Source organism: Miniopterus natalensis, chromosome 14 (assembly GCF_054644295.1).
Source record: "Miniopterus natalensis isolate mMinNat1 chromosome 14, mMinNat1.hap1, whole genome shotgun sequence".
Taxonomy (NCBI): Eukaryota; Metazoa; Chordata; class Mammalia; order Chiroptera; family Miniopteridae; genus Miniopterus; species Miniopterus natalensis.
The window spans coordinates 31,350,009-31,371,822 of NC_142094.1; the positions used below are offsets into that span (position 1 = coordinate 31,350,009).

The 21,814-nt window shown below is 36.3% G+C and overlaps 1 long non-coding RNA gene across 2 annotated transcripts; it reads left to right on the top strand.

Annotated features, from left to right (window-relative positions):
* The first annotated feature begins 871 nt into the window (after window positions 1-871).
* On the top strand, window positions 872-9,875 carry LOC107543345 (uncharacterized). Of its 2 annotated transcripts, XR_015715637.1 has the most exons (6): window positions 872-1,025; window positions 1,829-1,919; window positions 6,206-6,256; window positions 8,085-8,136; window positions 9,058-9,106; window positions 9,653-9,875. It is a non-coding gene; the product is annotated as an uncharacterized LOC107543345 (long non-coding RNA). The 2 variants fall into 2 exon arrangements; XR_001603800.2 differs by having other exon boundaries at window positions 8,085-9,106.
* Window positions 9,876-21,814: the final 11,939 nt, after the last annotated feature.

Here is a 21,814-nt window from a genome sequence, read left to right on the forward strand (position 1 = left end):
TGGCGCTTGGACATTTACTTAAATGCTCAAGTACCTCAGACACGTGATTTGTTTAGAACATTATCAGGCTTCTTAATTAAGATAAACTTGTCTCATTTTGTGGAAGCACTGGACATCTAAGATTTAAATGTAACTTAAAATTTTCCATTATTTCAAAAACAGTCAATGATTTTGATCTGTTGCTATTAAATTACATGACAGCCCCACTGGAAGTTAGTATAAATTACTAAGGAACTTTTAAACAATCTAATATTATTTAAGTTAATTACAGTATAAATATCAAAACACAAACAACAAATGTGATCCACAGGTAAGAAAGGAACAAATATACTTACGGTCTGAACTCTGAGAATCTGATAGTATATCCACAAATTTTTATTTGTGTTTAATTTTTTAAAAATATGTTTTTATTGATTTCCAAGAGAGGAAGGGAGAGAGAGAGAGAGAGAAACATCAATGATGAGAGAGTGATTGATCGGCTGCCCCCTGCACGCCCCCGACTGGGGATCAAGCCCGCAACCCGGGCATGTGCCCTGACCGGGAATGGAACGTGACCTCCTGGCCCATGGGGCAATGCTCGAGCACTGAGCCACACCAGCAGGGCTGTGTCTAATTTTTTAATGTCAAAGTTTTGTTGTGCGTTTTTTTTTTTTAAGTCTTATTACCTTGATATTAAAGACATTAGATGCTTTAAATTCAAGTTATGCAGTATTCAGTAGACAAATACTGGACCAAGTTAACAACCAAAACCTGCACTTCAGTATCTACTTAGGCTTTTACCCCAAGGAGTGGAAGTCCCCATTGAAAAGAAAGGAGTTTCATGTTAAATTTATTTGTTTATTTTACTTCTCTTTCCAGGCAGCAGAGGAATTTGTTCACGCGATGGTTTCCTGCTCCACTGAGGCTCGTTAACAGTCCACCTGATTCTTCTTAGCTCTTAGAGGTGACCTGATCGCTGCCTTCATAACAGGAACATGAGAGGCCAAGTGTCCAGCTCTTTGGCTGTCTTTTGGCAGATAATGTAGGTAAGAAAAAACACAACACAATATCAACAAAACTTCAAGAAATAAAGATGGTTCACTTTGCATTTGATTCGTTACGTCATGTTACCAAAATCGCCCTGACTTTTTCAAAAGTGTATTCACAATATCCAGTAAGATGCAATAGTAAAACAGTTCAATTAATACAACTTTACAAAGGATAAACTTCATTTATTTAGATGTGATTTAAAAAATTCCAAAGAAAATAATTACGTTATCCTTAATAGCTTTAATGTCTGAATTCACTGGGTATGTTAAAATATGTTTACTCACATTTGATTGCTAGTAATTGTTCTAGCCATAATGTATATGGACAAAAGATCAATAAGCAATTAAAAAGCATTATCCATATATTATTTTAATATAAATTATCTAAATTAAAAATAGATTACCGTACTTTATTTAATTGAATATAATTAACATACAATAATTGCTTTTTACAAAGTTTGCAGGCTATAAAAATATGCTCAGGTAGGAAACACAAAAAGTGAATTTTGTAATTTGGCATATAATCAAGAATGAACTAATTATATAATTCCACTTGTAAAATACACAATTCCTCATATACTCATTACAAGAATAATCATTGTTGAGCGCTGGGAAATAAAAAAGATATATTAACTCATTAGATTAATTGCTTCTTCCTATCCCTTAGTAATACAGTGGTGTAAGGGAAGCTCCTGATCCAAAGTATTTTTAAATATATTCGCACTTTAAATGGAATCACTTCAAAAGTTTATCTCAGCAACAAAACACTGACAAATAAAATGTACAACTTCAACTTACAGGCACCATGAAATATTAGGACTGAATTTACTGGGTTGCCTGAAAGAATGCACGAGGCTTATGAACCGAAGTTCTCAAGACGCCGTCTGTCAGGTAACAAAAGACAGTGTTTCCTGAGGGATGAGGGATGGTAAACAAATGAGGTGAGTTTTATCGTTACCCAACTGAATCATAAGTAACTGAGGTAAGCCCTGGGTTTCCCCAGCTAGCTGCCATGAGAGAGTTTTCAGGCTGAGGCAAAGGGGGGAACCCAGGCAAATCCAGGCGAACTCCTTAAGGTGATGAACCAGAGCCCAGAGCCTGGGAAGGGCCAGCCAACTAGAGTTTGTTCAGCAAACAGAGGAGAAAGCATGTAAAGTGGTCAAGTTCCAGAGACTTCAGAGGCCTCCTCGGGTGTTTAGCTACAAACTGATTAACACATTTATTAAATGAAACTACCCAAGGTTGTGGAAAGAACAACCAAAAAGAAATAGAAGTAACATTTCTAGGAGATGCAGAACCTGGAATAGTTCCTATTCCCAACAGTTACTGATTCACAGGCACCGGGAAGAGTGTAAAGAAGTGTCTTGCCTCAGTAGGGCGCATACTTAGCCCATCACAGAGAACAATGCCAGTTTTGCCTTAAACATTTTGGAAGCACGATTCTAAAGGAAAACTGGCATAACTGTATTCAAAAACAAAGACTGTGAATATCTATAGGAATTCAAAAATATTCAGCAACCAATAAGGTAAATTCCCAATGACTAGCATCCTATTAAAAATTACTAGACTGCAAGTAAAGAAGTAAACCCATGAAAGGAAAACATTAGTCAATCAAAATTAACACATAACTGACACAGATGATAGTCACATGAAAACCCTTATTATAACTGCATTTCATGGTCAAGACAGACCATATTCTGTGCCCTAAAACAAACTTCTATAAAATGAAAAAGATTTAAGCTCATAGAAACGGTCCTACCATTAAATAGTGGCACTAAATTATGAATCAATAACTGAAAGACCTCTGGAAGATCTCCCAAATTTGGTAATTAAATAACACAACTTAAATAACTCATTTACTAAAAAGACCAAAGAATAAATTAGAAAATATGTTTGCATGTAATGAAAATGAAAACATGGCATATTAAAATGTGTGTGATGCTACTAACATGATACTTTGGAGGCAAATTTTAGTGCTAAATGTCAATACTAGGAAAGAAGGGTCTTAAATCAATAACCTTAGATTCCACCACCAAGGAACCAAAGAAAGATGAGCAAGTTAAAACCAAAATAAGTAAGAGAAAGTCAGTAATGAAGATCAAAGTGGAAATCGATTACATGTAAAACAAAAAGAGGAGAGAAAATCAGTGTCACCAAATGGAGATTATTTGAGAAGATACATAAAATTGATAAACCTCTACCTAGTTTGATCAGGAAAACAGATATGACACACTTAACTAATATCAGGAATGAGCATGGTGATACCACTAGAAAATATACTGACATCATCAGACTAGTAGGGGAATATTATAAAAATTTTATCCCAATACATTTAAAACACAAAATTTGTAAATGCCTCAAAAGATACAAACTACCAAGCTCACTTAAAAAGAAACAAGTAAACCGAGTACACTATGTCTACTAAAGATATTGAATTTGTTCAAACAAACTCTTGATATTGATTGCCTTATTAATAAAATCTATCAAATATTTAAAGAAGAAGCAATACCAATTCTAGAAAACCTTATGGGAAACTTAAAAGTGGATACTTTCCAACTAATTTTATGAGCCTAGCATTACCCTAATGCTAAAAGCAGACAAAGACATTACAAGTGAGAGATGTTTATACCAATACACCATTGTAACATCAAAAGACCAAAACAAATTGTTAGTTACTCATGTGCAACAGTACATAAAAGAAATGATGCATCATATTCAAGTGGAATCTATCCAATGAATGCAAGGTTGGTTAAGCAATTAAGTGAAAATCAATGTTATTCACTATATCAACAAACAAAATCACCTCATCATCTCAATCAACTCCAAAAGCTAATTAAATAAAATCCAGAGTCCATTATTGATAAAAACAAAAACAAAAAGACTCTCATCAAAATAAAGAATAGATGGAACTGCTTCAAATTGATAATGGACCAAAAAATAGCTACAACTAATACATTTAATGAATGGTAAAAGATTGAATGATCCCCCCCCCCCCAATATCAGAAAGAATATAAAGATATATGCTCCTGCCACTTCTATTCAGTATTTCCCTGGATGTTCTAGCCAATGCAATATGGAAATGATGAGAAATAAAAAGTCCACATTGAAAAGAAGTAAAACTGACTTTTTGTGAAATAATCATCTACCTATATAGCGATTAAGATGCAGCCTGCAATGAAGTTACTAGAACGAATGCATTTAGTCCAGTTGTAAGATACAGGATCCCTATACTCTTATCAACTGTATGCCTATATACAAGTAACAACTAATTAAATATTAAAATTTTAAAAAGACTATGAATAGCATCGATAATGTAAACTAGGGATAAAAGTAACAAAATATGTAAAAGAAATATGTACTAAGAATATAAATTATTGCTGAAAGTAAAGATGACTTAAAAAGTTGGAGACCACATTCACAGATTGGAAAACACTGTGAAGTTGTGTGTCTTCCCAAAATTGAATAAACTGAATCCCATTCAAAAAGACCATCATGAATTTATGGTAAAAACCTACAAAATTATTCTATTATTTTCAACAGAAATTCAGAACGCCTGGATGAGCAAAATATTTTAAATGATTATAAATAATCAAGGCAGTGTGGAACTAACAAAAAAGAGACAAATAAATCAGTGAAACAGAATAGAGAGTCCTGAAATAGACTCACATAAATATGGGCAACTCATGTTTAACAGTGGTTTAAAGCAACTCAGGATAGAAGGAATTAGTCTTTGAATAAGTGGTGCTGGAAAAAATGGCTATAGGAAAATTCCATAAACAAAAAATTAACCTTAATGCATCCCTCACATTTTTTATATAAAATGTAACTCAATCTGGATCATATGCCTAAATATAAAACTTAAAGCAATACATATTTTTAAGACGACTAAGAACAAGCCTTTTATGACCTTGAGTAAGGCAAAAATTTCTTAGAACCAACAATAAAACATGATCCACCAAAGAAATTTACAAACTGGACTTCATCAAATTAAAAACTTCCTTTTGAAAGATACTGTTAAGCAAATGAAAAGATAAGCCACAGAAGAATATAAGAGCCTAGGAAAAGTGTTTGAAAATCATGTATCTGATATAGAACTTGTATTCATAGTATCTTATCAAAACTAAATAATAAATTAAAAATAAGCAAAATATTTGAAGAGACATTTAACTGAGCACATATGGGTGGCACATCAGCACATGAAAGGATGCTGAACAAATTTTTGTTAAGGAAATGCAAAATAAAACCACAATGGAATACATACCGATTAGGATCACTAAAATTAACACTCATTATGCCAGTTTTGAGGAGCGCGCGGGTGAACTGGGCTGTTCACACAGTGCTGATGGGATGGGCAGAGGCGCATGTAAGGTCTGCGCATCAGTTCACAGTCTTATCTGTGACAGAACCGTCAGAGCCTGAGTGTCCTGCAGTGCGTGAATAAACACAGTGCATTGAATTCCTGGAGCGGAGCGGGGTGCTCTTCGCAGTGAATGGGAATGTACTATTGATGCATGATTCTCAAAATGATTATTTGAATCAAAGAAACTAAGCAGAAAAAAATGACATACTTTATAGCCCCATTCTTAAAATCCTAGACCAGCCGCATTGCTCTGTATTGGCGGAAGCAGGCGGGGGGAGCGGGGCAGGAGGGGGGAATTGCAGAGGCCTGGGGAGACCGGCACCCGCGATGCGTCTGTTACGCGTCTTGACTGTCGTGATGGCTTCTCAGATATATGCAGATGTGAAAACTTACTAAATAGGTACTTTAACAATATCTAGCTTACTTTAAGGTCTTTTGTATTTCAATAAAGCTGTTGAAATAGAAATTTTAAAAAATGGAACAGAATTTTAAAATATCCCAATTCAAAGGAAGCTCAGAATCCATTGAGCACAAGGCTTTCCTGTGGCAGGTGAGGAAAGCAGGCTCAGAGAGGAAAACAACTGCAACAAAGTCACCTGACTGTGTTCCTCTTCCCTGACACAAAATGTCATAGTTTCCCTGCAGTAGTGTAGTCATCATTCTAAAGAATCTTTTTCCTCTTGAATTAAACCAGAAATGCTTTCTCCTAACAGATATATTGTCAGCTCCATATTAGCTTATATTATCCTGTAGATGCACTTCTGTCAAAGTCCTTACCATACATAACATTTTTGTTTTTATTATTTTTTGGAAATAGAGACCAATTTAATCATCCGTGTTAAGAGGTAATCCTGCTTGTGTTTATAAGGTAAGAGTTATAGTAGCAGTAGCAGAAAAGTTCACTTGTTATCCATCAATGTAATTTTCCAAATAGATATTTCCCCTGGGTACTCCCCTCAGAAACACACTGTTCCTGCTGCCAACGCTACTAGGGAATGTGGTGGCACAAACTCCTTTTGTCAAACTTCCTGGAAGCACCAGATAGGAATTATTTTGGAATTTGCAGACCATGAGGTCTCTATCACAACTGCTCAGCTCTGCCGTTAGGGTGCCAAAGCAGCCAGATACATGAAAACAAGTGTCTGTGTTCCAATAAAACCTTATTTGTAAAACTCATAGAGGGCAAGATTTGGCCTGTGGGCGGCCTTTTGCTGACCTTGCTCTAAACTGTGAAGAACTAAATAAAAATAAGTTTTCAAGGTTTAAACTCAGGGAGTGTTTGCCTACTAATGATAAGGGTGATGACAGCATTGGCGATATTAACATCACCTACACCTTTCTGAGCTCTACAGTGAGGGATCTAAATATGTTGGCCCCTACATTCATAATAACAACTTTATGAATTAAATGATACTACTCTTATTTTACAAATAAAGAAACTGACCTCACAGAAGTTTAGTAACTTGCCAAAATCAGTATAATAATCAATAGAGGGGAAAATTTAAAAAACAGGCTTTTCTGGCTATTAACAACCAACGTCTAAGTTAAACTATTGATAACAAACTCACTTAAAGGAATGTCTTTGTTTCTGGAACACTTTGGGCATTTGGTCCCTCATATTAATCCTCTCATGAAATGGAGTGGAGAGTTGAGTAGCATCCAATCTTATTAATAAAAATAATGACGGGACACACTAAGCCAAAAGTGACCTCACACTTAATAGACTATGAGTGCGTTATCTAAATAACTCTGCAGACTATTTTCACTTTGGCTTCTTCATATCACTTCAATAAAGGATCAGGATTAAAAGTGTGATTGTTAATAATAATACCTTTGGTATTGCATCACACAGGTTATCTAATTGAATCAACTCTCAAGAAGTGCGTGGGCTAAGCATTATATCAGGGCTCATGACTGTTTAGAGTATGCTTTGATAAAGCAGAAACAGGACTGAGAACAGCTTGAGAGACCTAGGCAGCACCTAGCAATAGGGGCCCGGGTGTTAGAGATTCCAAAATCAAGGGCATCCACTGTAGAAGAAAATAGCAACAGGCAAAGAGGATTATCTAAGAAAATCAAGTGAGGCTGTATAAAGTGAAGAGTTTCCTGTGGTCACACACAAGCTGAGAGTAAGGAACCCAGGCAATCAAGTTGTGATGGAGTTTAACATGGAGTGATGTTAAAATAGCAACAATAAATGATGAAAGCTGTTGGTGAGGCAAAATTTCTTTGATCTAGTAACTCATTACAAAATTCCTTCTTGGGCAAAACAGGTGTTAGAAGCAGGCAGTTTCTAAACTCTAATATAAATTTAAAGCAATGATTTTCTATTTATAGACGGTGTACATTGCTGATACAGTAGGTGGTCTGACACGGCTGAAGTAGGAGTGAAATAATAAAACTCACACATAGAACTGACAGTCTGTATTCTCATGGAAATGCCTTCCATAGTGGAAGGGACACTGTATTTTTCAAAATTTTATTCCCTGCCTCTAGCACAGTGTCTGACATGTAGTAAACACTTAAATTTTTGATGACTGAATCAGAATGAATGGAAGGATAGTTGGTTGGTTCTAGAAGTGAGTAAAGGTGAATAAATGTAACCTGACAGACATTCAAACAAAAGGATTGGGAGGGAGTTTGGATATCCTTATGTTAAATTGTTTCATTTAACAGATAAATAAATTGTGCCTTAGAATGATCAGGATTCAAGTTCCAAGTTGATCCGTGAAGTAGCCCTGTCATCTTGTGAGTACTTTTGTTCCTTGTGATATGTAAGATAGTGAGATACAATGTTTCTAAGTTTGAGAAAGAGCCATTTTAGTTACAGTAAATATTATTTAATTGCTATAAAAAGTACATTGCTAATGGCTATTATTATAGATTATGATAAAAATAATTTCAACTTAATTACTTTAATTTTGTGCAATTATACTCACCCCTGTGACAATCTCTGTGTAGGGTTTTTATAACTTGATTCATTGTCAAATAACCTGACCACGCCTCTAAAACTTGACATATGAAAGCCTATATTATTTAAAACCTTTGAAAAAATAAATTACACAAAATTACCTAAGTGAAAGAAAAACCTTCCAATTGTACACGAATTCCTTCAGGTACAGTGCTTTTTTAGCAACTCGGTGATGGTATTCCAAAACTGAAGACAGTCTCCCCTTTCATTACACAAAAGCATATGTGGAAACTGCATTCCTATACAGACTTAAGCATTTGACACAAGTGAGAAATAGAGAAATATGACTTCAACATAAAGCAATTTATGCCTTAATTTTTAAAAGTGACATTTAAAAAAATCTATTCCATTTTAATAGTTTAAATGCTTTTGTTATTAATTTCTTGGGCAATAATCACTTTAATGCTTAATTGAATCAAACTTAGGGATGAGTTCCTTAACTAGAAGTTCTTTATTGTCCAGTGGATCATAAAATATGTGGTTGTTATCTGTCCATCTGATTTTACTGCCGCAGTGTAATCCCTGGCACTTGTAAGGCTCCTGAAGACAGTGAGACAGATGTGGAAGTGGCCCTCTGCTCCATTTTCCCCCATCTAAGTCACCATCGTCCCACATCTAATCTCTGCCACTAGGGAAGAGAAATATCTTAAAATAGTTTATTCTATTATGTATTTGTATTTTTTAAATAAATGCTTCAGAAAGATTTTCTGGATGGATGGACGGACGGACGGATGGACAGACGGACAGGTGGGTGGGTGGATGGATGGATGGATGGATGGGTGGATGGATGGATGGATGGATGGATGGATGGATGGATGGATGGATGGATGGATGGGTGGGTGGATGGGTGGGTGGGTGGAGGGATGGGTGGGTGGAGGGATGGGTGGGTGGGTGGATGGATGAGTGGTTGGGTGGGTGGATGGATGGATGGATGGGTGGGAAGGGAAGTTAGAAATTTCCCTTTCCAAACTTACGAACATCCTTGTAAATGGCCAAGCAAAAGCTTGAGTGACGTCTAAAGATGATTCTCTTCAAGAACATATGCCTTACTTTTTGATAGCTAAACACATTAATCGTCAGACCTGGGCTAATTTCTTAAATGTAATTGTGGAATAAGTCAATAGTGGCTGTATGGGCTGAATATCTTGAAGCCTTAATCCCCAGGACTTCAGAATGTGACCTTGTTTGGAAATAGAGTCTTTAAAATGCCCATCAACTGAAAACAAGATCATTAGAGTGGATCCTAGTCCATGTGACTGCTGTTCTTATGAAAAGGGGACTTTGGACACACAGATAGACATGCACAGATGGAAAGGTGATGATGTGAAGAGATTCAGAGAGCGCCATGTGAAGATGAAAGCAGCATTAAGGTGATGCATTTATAAGCCAAGGAACATTGAAGTTTGCTGACAGACCACCACCTGGGAGACAGGCACAGAGCAGAATCTCTCTCACCGCCCTTAGAATGAACCAACTGCCAGTACCTTAAGCTTGGACTTCTAACATCCACAACTGTGAGACAATAAATTTCTCTTGCTTAAATCACTCAGTTTGTGATATTTTGTTATGGCAGCTCTAGGAAACAAACAGGCTAGCCAAAAATTTTTTTTAAAAAAGTAACATGGCAATTATCCAAGATATAGAGCCAAAGACATCCTTAAAAATCCAGAAAATTAGGGCTCCATTTCCTCAGAATTTATAATTGGAGATTTTATTTGTTTTTATGTATCTCTCTCTTAAAAAGTTATGTTATTTAATATATATTTTTTTAAAATTAGTGTATGTGTATTTCCTTTAGTACTTAGTGTTACACTCTTATAGAATTGTAAGAACATGGACAAAAATATTGCTCCCCACTGTAAGACTGTGTTTACCTTTGAAGAAGGAAGAAGAAATATGCTATTGGATAACAAGGGGAATTAAGCAATCCCAATTACATTTTATTTCTTTAGAAAAAGTGAAATACATATGGGACCTTTTTAACATTTGTTACATCTTAGTAATAACTACTTTGGGAGTTGTTATATTCCCTCTACTTTTATTATCTTTTTTTTGTGGGCGAGAACACATCACCTAAAATTTGCTGTCTTAAGTGCACAGTGCATTAGTGTTAACTATATGCATATTGCTGTGCAACAGATGTAGAATATTTTTATCTCACAAAATTGAGACCCTAATATCCATTACACCACAATTCCCCTTTGTACTTTGGCTATCTTTTATATATTTTATAGTAAGAAGGAATCACATATTTTATATGCAAAATGTTTTACCTTTAGAAGACAAAGATCTATTTTTCATGTACAGTATATAGGTAGGGGGCTAGGGAGACACTGGAGATTGAAATGGTTCATTAATTTATGGCCTTGACCTATGACTCATGTACAGTTATTGATGAAAACTAGTCTATCTTCTTAAGTGTATCTCATGGAATTTGCCCACCACTATAGTCTCTATTCTACCCACCCCCGTGAGTACCCCATAGCTATACAGAACGCCAGTAAGACCTTTATTCCTCTGTGACATTTAGCTAAATGAGAAACAATTGGGGAACAAATTCAATGTATAGCTAATATGATGTCCAAGATTTTACTTTTGAAGACAAGGATATTATGAGATCCTTAAAGCAGTGCTCAGATCTGCAACATCCCTTAGAGGTACATTAACTGATAGGATTAGGTAACTCATTTAGGAAATATGCCTTTCTTCTCAGATGCCCAGGTCTAAAATTCTGCTTGGTCTTTGTCCTAAAACAGACTTGTTGCTTAGCAGAGCAGATTATTATTTTTTTTCTTAATCTAAAAAGGAGAAGTTCTTGCACAGAGACACAAACAAGTAAAAGAAAAGGAATGTGAGCATGCTTCATAGGCATTCAAGTAAAGGAAATTCATTTCCCACAGTGTCAGATCAAATGCTTCATGCTTTGCTTTAATGATTCTGTTCCTACCACTCCTCTCTAAGACAAATACAATAGTCCATTTTACAGGAGGTCACCTTCTAAAATATTGATTTTTCTAATAGGAATCTAGGAAGACCTTATGATATAAATACGCGTTGTATTTTTACCTGTGATACATTTTAAGGGACCAGAAATAATCTATTTTTAGGGAATGATTCTGAAGATCGTCTTCATTTATTTCCAGGAATGCCAAACAAAGTTGTCATCATTATTGGGGGGAAAAATACTTTGATTTAATGTGAGAAAGATATTATACCACCCTTATATCATAGATTCAATGCTTGGAAGAATTACACGTGTTATCTTGATTCTCCTTACCCAATCATTTTTCTTCTGTGATCTCATTCTCTTAAGGCTACCACCATCATCTCAGATTCACTGTATAAAAGGTGGAGAAATTGTCCCTCTCTCCATCTTTTCAATCCTATTTATTTCCAAAGACTGTTGATTTAATTTCTCCGACATCAGAGGGTTGGGCAGGTCACTCCAAACCATTGACCATAGTAATCAGACTTTCCATGTGGTTCATCTTCTGTTTCTTGAAATGCTTTGCTTAATTTATTAAATAACCTTAAGCTTCAAATTTTATATTCTTAGCTAAAGCATTAGCATTCAGAAGAAGAGGCAGGTCTGAGACACAGCAGATGCATCACACCCTGGCAGCTCTCTAGGTTATTCCTAAATCATCAAGACAGGTCATCTCCAGAGTCAAAGGCTTCTAATCTAGACGGAAGTGAAAGGGGCTACAATTGTCTCTGACTGTATGGTTAGGGCGGCATAGGAAGGTGCATTAAAAAAGGGGAGCAAAGTGTTACACAGCAGACTGAGAAAATGAAGCCAATGAACTGAATGAACATAAGGGAAGTGAGCAAACAATAGGGTTGGAACTGGTACTTACCTTATCCCTCAGCCAACACTCTGGTCAGCCTTCCCGTAGACTGTGCTAAGTGTCCACCACATTGCAGACCTCTCACTATAAGCATTAAGAAACCATTTGGAGTAGGAAATAAATTATATATTGCTGGATAGTGTTAGTTATAAAGTACCAGGTTAAATAACATCTTGTTTTGAAAAATCAGTTGCAAGATATGAGATGCATGAGGTGGATACTATTCTTGCCACGATTCTCACATGTTGAGCCACAGTTTGAATTCCCAGTCTAATGAAAGTTCATGGAAAATTTCTGGCCACATTTTATATCAGAATGATTAGCTGCAGAAGACTAAAGCATAGTGGAATATCCTCCTTGTGACCTTTCATTTGAAAGGAGAATTATTTAAATAAGATTTGGGATTGGTCGTTTATTGAACCGGGGGAATTACAGAGGAATCAAATGATTGGATGGTTTTCCTTTTGCCTAAGCGCCAAGGTGCAATAAATATCGTCTATAGTGATTTGGAAGGTTAGTAAATTCTAAGAAATCTGGGAGAGCTAATTATCTGAACAAAATTTTCTGTATTTCTCTTTAGTCTTATAAAACCAGGCTTCAATTTCACTGTGTGGAGTTACAAACTTCATATATAACAGCTAATCACTGAATGGTGAGAAATGTGAAAAGTGTGAATAAACCCAGTGCATATATTGATTCAATATATTAGCACAAGAACAATGAGAAGTTTAAAAATAAATTTAAAATATAGTTAGCATGTTTTTGTCCATCCTACTGTAAGTTATCAATGAATGTATCTAAAAAACAGCAACTAGGATAATGCAAGTTCAGCATAAAACAAAAATGTTTGTCTCAACTCATCAGTTTTACATGACTAGGGATTTTTAAGTGTAGATTTGGGAAAAACCACCAGAAATGGTAAAATAATAGATATTGCTAAATTGTACTATTTAAAATTTAAAGAATATCAGGGAAATAAGAAAACCAGCAAGTCTTACATATTGAGAATAATATTTAGAGTACAGCTTTTCCATTGGCAAAATAATTTATCCAATAAATGCAGTTCTGCAGTTCAGTTTGGATTAAGAAACAGATGTGTTATGTACATATGCAGTTAACAGTAGGTCACTAGTCAGGATAAGACTTATAGTTTTATAAATGTTTAATGATATAAAAAATAAATACTTTGGAGATATTTTATTGTTAAGGAAACTGAGAATTATATCAGTTTAACCATTTACAAACATGGACATTGGATATAGACATTTCTTCTCTAATACTATGCTCATATAAAAGCACATAGGTATGTTTTCCTCAAATTTCTGCACAAAAACACATATGTAAATTGTTTTTTTTAAAGCTAGTCAGATGATTCTTTTTTTTTTCTTTTTTACTTTATCTTTATTGTTGAGACCATTACAGATGTCCCCCTTTTAACCCTACTGACCCCCTCCACCCCACATCCACTCCACCCCCAGGCCCTCCCCACACCAATGTCTATGTCCACAGCCATGCCCATAAACATACAAGTTCCCTGATTAATCTCTCCCCACCCACACCCCCCTCCCCTCCTTCCCTCTGAGATCCTTCAGTCTGTTCCATGCTTCTATGTTACTGGATCCACTTTGTTCATCGGTTTATTTTGTTTATTATATTCCACATATAAGCTAGATCTTTCTCTGACTGGCTCATTTCACTTAGCATAATGCTCTCTAGTTCCCTCCATGCTGTGCCAAAGGCCAAAAGGTCCTTCCTCTTCACAGCCGCATAGTACTCCATGGTGTAAATGTGCCACAGCTTTTTTATCTGCTCATCTGCTCATGGGCACTTGGGCTGTTTCCAGATCTTAGCTATTGTGAATTGTGCAGCTATGAACATAGGGGTGCATAAGTTCTTTGCGATTGATGTTTGGGGTTCCTTAGGATATATTCCTAGAAGTGGAATCACTGGTCAAGTGGCAGGTTAATTTTTAATCTGTTGAGGAAACTCCACACTGCTTTCCATAGTGGCTGCCCCAGTCTGCATTCCCACCAGCAGCGCACTAGGGTTCCCCTTTCTCCACACCCTCCCCAGCACTTGTAGTTCTTGACTTGTTGATGGAGCCATTCTGACAGGTGTGAAGTGATACCTCATTGTGGTTTTAATTTGCATCTCTCTGATGATTAGCGATGTTGAGCATTTTTTCATATGTCTCTTAGCCATTTGTATGTCCTCTTTGGAGAATTGTCTATTTAGGTCCACTGCCCATTTTTAATTGGATTATTTGTCTTCCTTTTATTAAGTTGTGTAAGTTCCTTATATATTTTGGATATTAACCCTTTATCCGATGTGTCATTGGCAAATATGTTCTCCCATACAGTGGGCTCCCTTTTCCTTTTGTTGATGGTTTCCTTTGCTGTGCAGAAGCTTTTTGTTTTGATGCAGCCCCATTTGTTTATTTTCTCCTTGGTTTCTCTTGCCCTAGGAGATGCATCAGCAAACATATTGCTATGAGAGATATCTGAGATTTTACTGCCTATGTTTTCCTCTAGGATTTTTATGGTTTCATGCCTTACATTTAAGTCTTTTATCCATTTTGAATTTACTTTTGTGTATGGTGTAAGTTGGTAGTCCAGTTTCATTTTTTTGCATGTATCTGTCCAATTTTTCCAACACCACTTATTGAAGAGACTGTCTTTACTCCATTGTATGTTCTTGCCTCCTTTGTCAAATATTAATTGACCATAATGACTTTGATTTCTAGTTTCATGCCATCCTGATCTGAGAAGATGCTTGATATGATTTCAATCTTCTTGAACTTATAGAGACTTGTTTTGTGTCCTAACATGTGGTCTATCTTTGAGAATGCCCCGTGTGCACTTGAAAAGAATGTGTATTCTGCAGCTTTGGGGTGGAATGTTCTGTAAATGTCGATTAAATCCATCTGATCTAGTGTGTCATTTAGGGTCGCTGTTTCCTTGATTTTTTTTGTCTGGAAGACCTATCCAGTAAAGTCAGTGGGGTGTCAAAGTCCCCAAGTATGACTGTATTGTTGTCGATCTCTCCCTTAAAGTCCTCTAGAAGTTTTTTTTATAAATTTAGGTGCTTCTATATTGGGTGCATATATGTTTATCAGGGTTATATCCTCTTGCTGGATTGATCCCTTTAGTATTATGTAATGACCTTTCTTGTCTCTCGGTATGGTCTTCATTTTGAAGTCTATTTTGTCTGATATGAGCATTGCTACACCAGCTTTTTTTTCATTTCCATTTGCATGGAAAAATTTTTCCCATCCCTTCACTCTCATCCTGTATGCATCTTTTGTTCTGAGGTGGGTCTCTTATAGACAGCATATAGTTGGGTCATATTTTCTTATCTATTCAGCCACCCTAAATCTCTTTATTGGGGCATTTAATCCATTTACATTTAAGGTTATTATTGAAAGATACTTATCTACTGATATTTTGTTTCTTTATAGCTGTTTCTCATTCTCTTTGTTTCTACATCTAATTATAGCAGTCCTTTAACATTTCCTGTAATGCTGGTTTTGTAGTGATAAAGTCTTTTAAACATTTTTGTCTTGGAAGCTCTTTTTTTCACCATCCAGCTTGATTGATAATCTTGCTGGATAGAGTAGTCTTGGTTTCAGATCATTCTTTTGCATTACCTTGAATACTTCATGCCATTCCCTTGTGGCCTGTAGAGTTTCTGATGAGAAGTCAGATGACAGCCTTATGGGAGCTCCTTTGTAGGTAACAGTTTGCTTTTCTCTATCTTCCTTTAAGATTCCCTCTTTGTCTTGGATTTTTGAGATTTTAATTATGATATGTCTGTGCATGTCCCTCTTTGGATTCTTCTTGCTTGGGACTCTCTATGCCTCCAGAACCTGTGTGCCTTTTTCCTTGACCAGGTTAGGGAAGTTTTCTGCCATTATTTCATCAAATAGGTTCTCTACCCCCTGCTTATTTTCAACCTCCTCTTGCACTCCTATAATATGAATATTGTTACATTTTATGCTGTCCCACAGCTCCCTTAGACTGTCCTCCTGTTTTTTAATTGTTTTATGTTTTTAGGTCTCTGATTGAGTGATTTTTTCTATGCTGTCTTCTAATTCACTGATCTGATCTTTAGCCTCTTCTAATCTGCTGTTTATTCCTTCTAATGTAGTCTTTATTTCTGCTGTCATTCTTCATTTCTGACTGGTCATTTTTCATAGTTTCCAAATCTTTTTTTATGCTGTTGAGCATCCTTACAATCAGTATTCTGAACTCTATATCTGAGAGGTTGCTTATCTCTTTCATTTGTCTCTTTTTCTGGAGACTTCTCTTGTTCTTTAATTTGGGGCTTGCTTTTTGGTCTCCCCATTTTGGCTAAATGTTAGGTAGATCTGCTAGGATTCTCAGTCTTTTTGGAGGGTCTCTGGTACAGGCCAATGTGAGATGCAGTTTGTGACTGGCCCTGAGTACCCTGTTTGGGGCTATCAACAACCCCAGGCTTGAGGTCTCCACTGCTGGGGCTGGATGCATTTGGACAGGACCGAGATGCACACCAAAGTCTGCTTTTCTAAGGCCTGGGCCCCAAAACAGATCAGGAAAAAATTCAAAGCACCCTGAGGTAGGCCTCAGTCTGCAGACTTGTTAATCTGATCCTTTTAATGAGCCTCAGGCTGTAGAACCTCCACAGGGTGGGGTGGCTAGTTGTTATCAGTCTCTTAACAAGCCTCAGGCTGTAGAAACTCCTCTGAGCAGGGCAAGAGGCTCTCCAGCAGGGTGGGGCAACTGCTTCCCCCTCAGGCAAAAGCCGAAAGTTCGCCTCCCAAGAAAGATGTCCCCCACAGTCTGGGGGAATGACTCTCCCCAGATTCTCCCCACACAGCTCCGGTCCACTCCACTCCCTCTCCGCCAGAGCCCAAGGTGAGTGGCTGCACACGAAATGTTGTGCAATGGCGTTTTTAAAGAGGGTGCCTGCAGTTCCAGCTGCCTCTTCCTGGCAGACAGAAACCCGGCTGCTTTTCACAGCCAGATGTTATGTGGGCACCTTTCTCAGTTCTGGTGCTCTGGGCTGGGAAGCCCAGCCTGGGGTATAGGCCCTGGAGTCCTCAGTGGGACCCCCCACAGCTGAAATCTCCCTCCGGACCTTCAGCTGCTGCCTGTGGGGGGCCCAAGCAGCCCTCTCGCACCTGTACTTCCTACCAGTCTCCTTGCCGTCTCCACTTTTCCTCCTTGGTTATGAGGGTGCTCTCCAGCTCGTCTTCAGTTGGTTTTCAGGATGGTGTTCAGGATGTTTTTTCTATGTTTTAGTTGTAAATCCAGATTAGTCCCGGGAGAGTGTCAGTTAGCTCTCACTCAGTCTGCTGCCATCTTGAATCTAGATGATTCTTGAATAAACCTTGTTATGATACTAGGTTTTCATGAGGTTGTAGTCAAATGGTGGCTGGTGCTGGAGTCCGTGGAAAGCTTGACTGGAATTGAACTAAAGATGGCTTCTTTGCTCAGGTCTAGCACCTCAGTATTCCTCTACATGGAGTCTCATCCTCTAGACATCTCTGTGTATCTGTGTATGGCCTCTTTTGCACATATGTAAATTTTATAAACAAAAAAAAATGTTAACCTCTTTCGTGCCAGAAAGTTATTTCAACTCATCATAGGAATCATCCAAATCAATTGTTGCTTTTTAGAAAGATGTAATGGTAATGCTATGTTATATTTTTTGTTATTTTTATAACTCATTGCCATATACATATATAATTTTTATAGCACTCTGTTGTAACAGTAATAAAAAAAGTGATATATTTGATAGTAATGTGAGGAATGCTGATTTATGCTATGCCAAGCTGTCTCAAATCACATAGGGATTCTTGTGTTAAAGTTCAATAGAATGTTAGTCTCTTCTTTTGCTTTAAGGAATCACTTTTTAATTCTTTAATTCTCCTGCCATTTCAGTGAGCTACCTCTCTTTAATTTAGTGAAATTTGGGAAACCACATATCCAAGTTTATTAACACTGCATGTAAAGTAAATGTAAACCAGTACCCTATGAGGTCTGTATGTTTTCCTTGTAAAAAAAATATTCTTCACTTGCATTTTGCAGTGGATGTTGTCAAATCTGTTTTATTGGGTTAAAAGTCTTTTCAGCAAAATAATTTCCCAGGTTTTTGCACTTACATACTATGCACACACAGTTAGACATTTCAATATTATCAGTATATTTGATCACATATTATCATTTTATCTTATAACACATATTGTCCAGCCATGTATGCATGACAGTTTAATCCTGTTATGTCCGTTTGCCAATGTTATGGTTATATGTTCACATGGCAGGGGATTCTTGAATTTATCACTAGAGATAAGTGTTATTTGTACTTAGTATGAGTGAATATGAGAATCTCTGATTAATTTAGTCAATTTTATTATGTTAAATATCATGCTGGGGTAAAGAATTTTATTGATAAGAAATTATTTAGTAAATGTCAGCATATGCCAATGCTACTTTATTTTAATACTCTTACAAAGTAGTATGAAAATATTTTCATAAAATCGTAGCAAATGCATTTGTCCAATATAAAATATGTTCAGCAAACATGTACAGCAAATATAAAAGGAAATCATATAAAAACATGACATAGTAAACATTTATGTGCGCTGTACAAATGATTCAAAGTATAAGTGTAGGGTTAGTAATAAATATGCTATAAAGCAATAAAAAAATCAGAAAAGCTCAGTCTTAAACGACGCCTTTGCGATTTGGACTCCTGGTTCTAGAGTAACAGGGACACCTCCTGCCTTAAACAATTAGAAAACCAGAAAAAATATAGTATGAGTCTTGAGATATTTGGCGATGTTCCAGTTTTTTTTCACCCTGTGCTGGGGGTGCTGGACCCCTAATCCAAGTCCCTCCTCAAAATAGGTTCCCAGGGACCCAGGCCAGGACTGGTCCAGGAGGGTGGAGTGTGGGGTTTTCCAGGACGTAACAGGGGACAGTTGGAGCCCGCAGAGGGCCATGAGACTTGGGGGTGGGGTGGGGCAGAGAACAGGTCCTGGCAGAGGGGCAGGGAGACGGGGGAGAGGCACTAGGGTGTCTGGGCATCAGGGGTGGCTCAGAAACTAGCGGAATCCTGCTCAAAAATGGTGCAGTGACCTTTTTTTCAGAGGAAGCCTGATTTTGGGAGATCTCGGGAATTCTACACAGCTGGATACCTCGGTTAGTTAGAGCGTTGTCCCAATAGGCCAAGGTGGCAGGTTCAATTCCTGGTCAGCGCACACACGAGAAGCAACCAATGAATGAATAAATGAGTGGAACAACAAATTGATGTTTCTCTCTCTCTTTGTCTCTTTCTCCCTCCCTTCCTTCTTCTGTCTCTCAAAAAATATTAAATAATAACATTAAGATATTTTTATGACTATATTGCAAATATTTAAGAAGGTAGAGAAAAGCATTAAGTATGATGAAGCGAGAACTGCAAGATATGGAAACAACCCAGCTCAAACTGATAGGAATGAAAAATGCACTACCTTTAGTGAAAATACTTCGTATGGGATAAAAAATAGACTAGACAATTTAAATTAAAAAAAAAAAAAAAAAGACTAGAGGAATGTGAAGATATGACATTAGAAACTATCCAAATGAATCACAGAGAGAGAAAATATTGTAAAAACTGAACAGAATGTCCGTGAGTTGCAGAAAAACAGCAAGTGGTCTAATATCTGTGTGGTTGGGTTCTTACAAAAGGGGTAGAGATGGGGGTGAACAAAAACCATTTGAAGAAAGAATGACAATAGTTGTATGCAATTTTAAAATGCTCAAAGAACCTATGACAAAGGAAACATGAACGTTACACCAAGGCATCTTCCCATGACAAAGGAAACATGAAGACTGTCACACCAAGACACTGTTGAAAACCAGTGATAACAAAAAGTTTAAAAAGAAACATTATAGAGAAACAAAAGTAAGTATAACAATGAATTTTTTGTCAGAAGCAATGCAGTCAGAAGACAATAAATTTCTATCTTTTAAGAAAAAAGTGTCATTTTTTTCATTTTTTCAAAAATGAAGACAATTGAAAACTTACACAATTTAGAAATAGAAAAGTGGAAAGAATTTTTTTTTACCAGCAGATCAACTCCTAAGGAAATTTTAAAGGAAATCCTTCAGACAGAAACAAAGTGATACCTATAAATATTTGGATCTATGCAAATAAGGGAAACAACAGACATAAATATGAAAGAAATGTAAATTTTTTATTTTCATATTTTTAATTGTTTTTAAAATACTTTGATGTTTAATGTACATATAATAATGTATTGTGGGTATGTAGAATATGTGCAAGTAAAATATGTGATAAAGAGAAAAAAGGAAATACACTATTAAGCTTCTTATGCTATGTATAAAGTAGTATATTATTTGAAGGTCCACAGTAATAGGTTAACCTCTAGATTGAGTCAATTATTATTATTATTATTTTTTTGCAAAGATGGCAAGACAAGTCAATGGGTGAGATAATAATATTTTCAACAAAAAAGGTTGGAAAACCATATGTCCATATAAAAAAATAAACAAATAAAAGCAAGCACCTTTTCAACCTGTACTTCATGCCATATTAAAAGTGAATTCTAAGTGAGACCTAGACCTAAATGATAGGACTAAAACTATGTAATATCTAGGAGAAAAGCTTTAAAAAAATTAATGACTGAGTTAAATAAATGTTTAATAAAACATAAAATCATGAACTATAAAAGAAAAGTTGATATTGTGCTTTATCAACATTAAAAATCTTTCCTCTGCAAAAAGACATGTTAAGAAAATGAAATAGCTCTCCATATACTAGGAGAAAGGTCTTGTATCCAAATATATAAGGAATATTTTCAACTCCATAATAAGAAAAACAATAAGAAGGCAATTAATTTAAACAAGACTTCACCAAAGATTATATATAAGGACTGGAAATATGTAGATGAAAAGATGCTTAACATCTTTTGTCGTTAAAGAAACGGCTATTGAATCCATGACACACTACCACACACCATTAGAATGGCTACAATTTAAAGACTAACGATGCCAAATATTGGCAAGGATGTTGAGCAACTAGACCTTTCATACATTGGTTTTAGGAATACAAATGGTACAGCTACTTTGTAACATAATTTTTCAGTATCTGTAATGACAAAGAAACACTGACGACTTCTCCCTGCCCCAGAAAAAAACCCAAAAAACTAAAACCTGACCTGTTCCTGTATATCTTTATCAGTGATGTTCTTACTAGCCTCAAACTTGAAATAATGCGAGTATCCATCAGGTGGTGAATGCTACTCAACAATAAAAAGGAATAACGTTCTGATGATACATGCAACAAAACAGATGTATCTCTAAAGCATTATGAGGAGTGAAGGAATCTAGATACAAACCACTAAATACAGTTTGATTCCAGCTATGGAAACCTAGAACGGGCAACGTTGAAGTGGTAGAAAGCAAGAGCCAGACATTTAGCAAGGAAGGCCTTTTCCTTATGCCATGATCAGATGGAAATAAAGCAAATGGCTTCAATTATGCCTTTGCTTAAATTTGGCAAGTTCTAATTTCACCTTGGGTGCTTTGAGGGAGATGAAAGAACAGGTGAAAATTCTAAACAA